Consider the following 8,239-nt stretch of genomic DNA (forward strand, 5'->3'; position numbering starts at 1 on the left):
GTTTTATCTTTTAAAAAATTTCCCACCTTAGAGAACCTAGGGAAAAAAATGATAAAAACTTAGAAATTAAAAAAAATTCTTCAAAGCAAAAATTCTTATAAAGAGGTTGACATCTTTAGCTCGTGAAGACAAAGAAGAAACCACTAGGAAAGTTTCTTAATCATAATCTTTTGCAACACAACATTGAGATCTAAAATCATCCCAAGGTCCAATCTAGTTGGAGGCATCTTCCAAGATCTTCTCAAACCCATTACAAAAAATCTTTAGCAATTACCAACTAGATCAAACCTTCTATCAATAAGATCAACCTTTCATCTTTGTAACTATCAATCCATCCATAAGTATTTTGTAATTGTAAGTTAGACCCATGATCTTCCACCTCACAACCTAAATACCTAGGAATCTAGAAAGAAAATGTAGCACAATATCAAAATTTTCTCCATAAGATCAACCCCAATCTTCGATAATCTCCAACTAGATCAAACCTTCACTTTGGTACTGCTTAATGTAGTGCCAAATAAGAGAATCCCCAAAGGAGATGTCCAAGCACAAAAGAAATAATCACATAGTGGAATATAAAAGGTAACATGGATATTTAGATCTAAATATGCCAACCCTCACAATATAATCATAACATTTATATTCAACATGCCTAGCTATAAGGCCTTTTGGGTTATGAAAAAATACAATGTAATTACAATATAAATTATACAAGACCTTGGAATATTTAATCTATATCTAGTCCAGATCCACAATATGGTAGAATCTCTTAGAAGAATCTAAACTTGTGTTCACAAGCCACCAATCATGCTTCTTGTTTCCCAAGCCCAAACTTATCTACTAGCTTTGCTAAACTTTGCTCTTCTTAGCTACTCCATGTTGAATAGAATAAAAATGACTCTAGAATCCACAAAATCCTCTACTTATACAAAACTAAGCCACAAGTTAGCCTAGAATAATATAAATTATATAAATGCTCTCACTAAATACACCCTCAAGCCAGAAGTCAACTTGGATCCAAACATTAAATACATGAAATAATTAAATACTCAGGATAAGCCCCAATTTTAAAATGTATAACTAATGGAAAAAACCTAAAAATGTTTTTCGCACTTAGAAATAGGTCCATGTGCCATCCAATGATCCAAATCCAAGAGTGGATATGTTGAATCCTTTGGACTGAATCTTGCATAAACAATCCCAAAGTATGCCAGTCAATTAGGAACATGCATTCAATGGTCACCAAAATGGATCTAGCTCCAAAATGATAACTCTAATCACTATGTGCACATAGGACATGGTTTCCAAATATTTCATGAACACAACCCCAATCGCATAAGCCATCCGCCCATAAAATTTGAGCTTGATGCTCCTACCTTAACTATTTACCTATAAATTTGCATCATATTATCATTAAATATTATAATAGAGCTATGGTTCTAGATAAGTTTTTTTTTCATTCTAAAATAGATTCTTGAAAAGAGAGAAATAACATATCCATCTTTAGTATAAAACTAAGGTTCAAGAGAGATATACACAAAATTACCCAACAAGTTAACATATTTAGGTACAATAAAATGTGGAGGTTGAAAAAAAGTTATAGTTGGCCATGAATTATTCATAAACCTAATTGAAGTGACAAAAAATATTCTAAAAAAACCATCAAGGTATCAATAAATATAATATTGTAGGAACTAAAATAAACCATAATTAATAGGAAGATAATAAAACTCTAAAAAAGTGAAGTAAACACACAAAAATGAGTGAAACTAAGAAAACATTATCATATCTTTCCAGTTGAATGACAAAAAAGGGGAGTACGTATAAGAAAATTTAAAAGTTTAATACTTACTAAATTTATAGTCACCAACAAAGTAAGAGAAATGAGATGATAAAGATCACCACACAAAAAGGGGTCCATCAATGATTGAAATTCTAAAGGGACTAAATAAAACCAAAAGTGATGATCTCCTCAACATGTCTAAGAGAATGTGAAGATGTAAACAATAAAAAAAATTGAGTTAAGGACATAGCATAGAGGACAAATATAGCTGAAAATTTTATATTAGAAGAAGAAAAAAATCATTTTATCAAGCTAGCTTATGTTATTGTTTATCTAATATAGAGAATGAACTATTGAATATTTAGACCTGAAGTATTTGAAGTAATTAAAAGTTCAATTGGTACAGCAAGAACTTGGAAAATTGGTTAATACCCCCTCTTAGTTATTTTGAATAATTCTAATAATTGGTATTAGAGAATTCGTGCTTATAATGAAAATTTTGAAAGTACTTTGAGCTAAAGATCAAGATGTACAAAAAAGAAGAGCTAAAGTTTAACAAAGAAAACTTTCCTAGTTGGAATAGTTTAATGAAGGTGCATGTCATAGGAATTGTAAATGGTGAAATATACTATAGAGAAAATACATAAGTGGCAATAAAACTAGTTCCTCTCACAACTCAACACATGAAAGAGAAGAAAGAACACAACTAGGTTGTGTTAGAGATTGTATTAGCTCTTAGCTATACCAAGTTTTACGGCATAAAGGATTTCCCTACTATAAAAAATGAGAGATACACTATACACCATCTATGGAGGAGATACAAATATTTTGAGAGAAAAATCATAAAGCTTTAGAGATAAATTTAATGAAATGAGAATGATCAAAGGTAAAAATATTGTTGAATATTGTGGAAGAGTCAAAAAGTTGGTAAATTCTATAAGAGGAGAAAATGGAAATATCTATGATGAGACTATGATTATTAAGGTATTGAAAACTTTACTTCATATCGATGCAATTAGAGTTCCTACAATACAATAATTGAGATTTACCCCTCATAAAAACCTAACTTTGGATGGTGTAATTGGTAGGCTTACTACTTTTAAGATGACAAATTTTTATAATTCCACTCCAACTTGTATTGAATCTACTTTTAAATAACAATTGATTATTAGTAAGAAAGTAAAAGGAAAATGTCTTAATGCTAAGAGTGTTTCTTCTAATGATTTACTTGAGGTGTGTTGGTAAACATATTTTTTCTTTTAAATTATAACTCTTAAGTGCCCAAACTTGGAACAATATCTAGTTACAAACAGTTGAAAATTCAATTATGCATGAATTGGTTTTTCTCTAAATTGGTAGATACAACTCGTTGTAATAGATTTGCAATGAATTATGTTTTTTTTGTAAACTAATTTGGGGTATGTTCTTAGCCTAAGAACAAAAGAGGTAGAACCAAGCTAGACCTAAATAGAATCTAACTCAGGAAAATAATTTTTTTTGAATATCTAAACAAGTAAATAAATATACCACACATCTTATGAATTCACAAAGCTTAACTAAGTAATAACTAGTACAGAGCTAAGTTAAAGCTAGGTTAATAATAATCTAAACTACAATTAACCAATGAAGAGTGCTGAAGGGATCTCTTTTTGAATGAACAATGACAATAATTATCACATTCATTCATTTTTTTTGAAACACGAGAATGAATCTCTAGGAACTTAGTAAATGCATACACATGGCCATAGAGAAACTACCAAATCAACTAAATGTTGTAAAGGAGTTAGCCAAAGAGAATTCTGAATGGCTCTTATCATGGTATACTAATATCCACATGCCTAGGCATGAAGAGCTCATTCCAATCATAGTTGCCACCAAAGCCTATATAGAAAAAGTAGAAAAGCTGAAGAAGTCAAAGTGATTCACATTCTGCCTTTTCTTTTGTTTTCTTTCGTAATAATTGAAATGTGACAAATTGGTGCCTTGCCATCTATCAATCTTGAGAAGATGAACCAATTGAACTTCCATTATAATGATCATCTCGAAATTGTATATGTATGAGATTGAAAGATTAATAAAAGGTCAGCAAATTTTTGGTATGAAGTACTTTATGTTGTAGAGACAATTGAATGGTATTTTATATTAATTATTTTTAGTTCTAGTTGTGTTAGATTTAGTCTTATGTTTTCTCTTTGGTTTGAATTGAAGAAAGGAAATAACAAAGTTTCATTCCCCTATTTCAAAACAATGAATGAATGTGATAAGTATTGTCACTGTTCATTCAAAGAGAGATCCCTCCAACACTCTTCATTGGTTAATGCAATTCAAATTCATATTAACCTAGCTCTAACTTAGCTCCATAATAGTTATTACTCAATTAAGCTTTGTGAATTCATAAGATGTTTGCATTCATAAACTCATTTAGAGATTCAGAAATTTTTATTCACCTGAGTTAGATTTTGCTTAGGTCTAGCTTGGTTCTACCTCTTTTGTTCTCAAGTTAATAATATACCCAAAATTAGTTTAGGAAGAAAAACATAATTCATTGCAAATCTATTTTAGGGAGTTGTACCTACCAATTCAGAGAAAAGCCAATTCATCCATAAGTGGCTTTTCAACTATTTGTAACCAGATATTGTTCCAAGTTTGGGCACTTAAGAGTTATAATTTAAAAGAACAAATCTGTTTACCAATAGATTTTTGGTGACTCTGCTAGGAATACGAATAGTCGCTTGACTAAAAAGCATATGTCATGAGGAAAAATGGTACTACCTCATGAAAACATTATTCTAGTGCTCCAACCTAATCTTGGTTTCAAGATGATCAAGAAGACATAGTTTCACCCCTAAATACATTTTTTTGGAGACATAGGAGGAACACTAAGCATTATAGGAAGACTAGCCAAGTATTGGAAGAAGAGTTAAAGCTTTGGAAAGAGTTGTTCAAAGGAGGGATATTCGAAGAGCAGAAAGACAACTGAGACAAGTAGCTCAGAGATAAAATTAACGTAGCATCCTAGAACAAGGGTGGGAAAGACCCTATTTTTGATAAACTTACAGAGATTAGTTTTCCCATCTTAAAACATTCCAAAGTGGAAAGGTCTAAAGAAAAGTTGGAGTAGATCGCCTTCCCTTGTTAGGAATGAAGTCACCAGTACTTCACATTCTACCTATCAAGTATTGGCCCTACATGAAATTACTGCTCCCCTAGTTGTTAATTTCCCACCATACACTACTAGAACAATCATGGCTGCTCCATGGCCCATAGCAATAAGGCCATTAGCGGTAACAACTGACCATCCCCTCCTAGCTACTTTAGGGAAGAATTTTCCAAAATTCTCAGGAGATGAGAAGGTTACTACAGATGAGCATATCAAAGCCTTCTTCATAGTTACTCACATCTTAGGTGTCGAGCATGAAGATGTTGCTATAAGATTATTTGTCGAAACCTTGGTCGATGGTGTAGTAGACTAGTTTTATCATCTAGATGATGGCTCACTAATTGATTGGGATATAATGACAATGGCCTTTGAGATAATGTTCAAAACTACAGAAGATGAACAAGCCTTGTTAACACAGCTGACTTCAATTAAAAAGAAATCCACCATGAGTATGAGATATTTTTTTGCCAAGTTCAATAAGATTATTAGCAGAATTCCAACTACTAATACACTTACAACCAATAATTTGAAAACCTTCTTTATCAGTGCACTACGTCTAGATGTCAATTATGATTTGAGAAGAGCACATCGCATGGATTTAGTGACACATAAAAGAAGGCAATTGAATTTGAAGATGATTTGATTTTCATGGGAAAGTGGAAGTGAGAACTTTAAACTAAAGGAAGTTCTAGTAATACTACATCATTTGATGAGATGATTCAAAAATTATCAAATTAATTGATGGTAGTGAAAAGACAATTACCTAGATTCAATAATTCTAATTAGTGGAATTATCAAAATTTGCCAGGGATGAACAATGATGGAAAATATACATAGCTCTCAAGCTCACAACTTAGGTTATAGATTGAAGCAAAACCAATGAAAGGAAACATGTACATCTTTCAGTTGACCACAAATTATAATAGTGAGAGTTGTTTGCAGACTACTCGTATGATGCAGTTATTATCTACCAATGAGTTCAACTCTACAACTCCTTGTTTAAAGTCTGATTCATATTCAAATGGTGACTCTAGAAATTTATTTTAAGAGTATGAATTAGATTCTGAACCAAAAGGAAAATGTTATGCAACCATTGATGGAACTTCATATACAGTGCTTACTCAGGGCCAAAGGCTAAAGAATAAATCATTGAGTCATGCTCACAAGAATGATTGCAGTCCTTCAGCAAGTAATGTGCCTACTGATCAAGGAATATACACCTCACAAATGGGTAAGGAAAAAGTACCTTTTGATTTCATTCAATTCTATCAGGAATCAAGAATTCAAATTTCCCCTATAGATTATTTGAAGTCTCACCCTTCTGAGTTAAAAAGACTAGTACAGCAGTGTAAAGGAAATGGATTAGATTTGAATCATAGTATGACCATTGAAATAGGAGATGAAACCTTGACATCTAGCCTATTTAATCAAGAAGATTATACTATTTTAGCAACATCTCCCAGGCAAAAACTTAGACATTTTTTTATATCTCAATGTATATCAACGGGTGCAAACTAAGCAATTGCATAATAGATTTAGGTGCATCAGATAATGTTATGCCATACTTTGTAGCTAAAGCCTTGGGTCTCAATCTTACTAAAGTGCATGGGAGGTTTTATTCTATGCATGTCAAACAAGTCCCTTAGCCTGGGAAAATCAAAGATGCTCAAGTAGCCTTGGCCTCACATCTAGAGAAGAAACTTTTATTAACTATCCTAGTAGCAAATATTCTAGCAAGCTATGGACTTCCTTTAAGCTAGATTTTTTTCCAAGACTTAGGAAGAGAAATTAAGTTGGACTGGTCCCAAGTACTTATACCTATCGAGAATAAGAAAGTTAAGTTAGAAACTAAAGAAAAGGCAAAATTCATGGTTCTAAAATCGAATGATCCTAAAGCTCAGATTCTCTATCAGGAGCAAGAATTTGGCAACTACATGGTATTTACTAAAGAGGCTCTAGATGAACAAGGAGATGAAGATCAAAGTAAAGGAATTTTAAATGGGGACAAAGATGTAATAGGCATATATACACTTGAATTTGATGGAAGTTGTGCCTCTTCAAGGTCTAGTGTAGGTATAGTGTTGATACCCCCAAGGGAGAACCTGAGCCATTGGCTTTCAAATTAGAATTTGGGAATACAATTAATACTATAGAATATGAGGCTCTATTATTGGAGTTAATATCAGCAAAAGAAAGAGGAGTAAAGATCCTAAGAGCGCGAGGTGATGCAAAACTCATTGTCAGGCAAATTAAAGGACAATATTCTTTGATAAATCACAAGTTGAAGAACTATAGAAATAGAGTTTGGGACAAAATAGAAGGTCTAGATGCCTTTTCTATCGAAGTAGTGCCAAGGGAGATGAACACCAAAGCCAATTCTCTAGTAGTTTCTACTTCTTTGCTACTTTCCCACCCATAATTTAGGGATAAGAAATACCAGATTGAAATTTTGTATCAAGCTTTTATTCCAGACAATGTAGAATCCTGACAAGTTTTTGGAGATGACAAGAGCTTACACTCATTCCTACAAAATGTCAAATCTATTTTTGCACACAAATCCAAGAATGATAATCATGAAAGCTCTGATGTTGAGAAAAATCAAAATGATAAAGTTCAATTGCAAGGTAATATCATTCCCCCATACTTTGTAGCCTTGGAAAATTTGTTTAATAGAGATGATGCCTACATAAAGCAGAAAAGGGTAGAAAGGGTAGAAATTGTTTAAGAGTATGAAGGGGTAAATATCAGAGACACTCATGATCCTAAAATGATCAACATTGGAAAATGTTATTTTTCTAAAGAAAAGGAAGCTATGAAATCACTCTTCAAGGAATATAGGGATGTTTTTTCTTGGAGTTATGAGAATCTAAAAAGCTATCAAGGTTGGGAGGTAAAACATCAAATTCCACTCAAACCTAATGCAGTTCCTTTTAGGAAAAAATAAAGGAATTATAATCCTAAGGTTGCAGATGTCATTTTTTGGGAGGTAGATAAAATGTTGAAAGAAACAATCATCTACCCCATCCATCACTCCACCTAGATAGCTAACATAGTACCAGTTAGAAAGAAGAATGGGGAAATAAGGATTTGCATTGATTTTTACAATTTGAACCAAGAATCTTTGAAGGATAATTTTGCCCTTACCAATATGGATTACTTATTACAAAATAGTGGCTAGATCTAAAATGATGTCTATGCTTGACGAGTTTTTAGGTTATAATTAAGTAGAGGTAGAAGAGAAATAATAGCACAAGATGGAATTTACCACTCCTTTGGGTATGTTTGCATATCACAGA

This window comes from Cupressus sempervirens, chromosome 1 (genome assembly GCF_028749045.1).
Source record: "Cupressus sempervirens isolate cs-2001-9-10 chromosome 1, ASM2874904v1, whole genome shotgun sequence".
Taxonomy (NCBI): domain Eukaryota; kingdom Viridiplantae; phylum Streptophyta; class Pinopsida; order Cupressales; family Cupressaceae; genus Cupressus; species Cupressus sempervirens.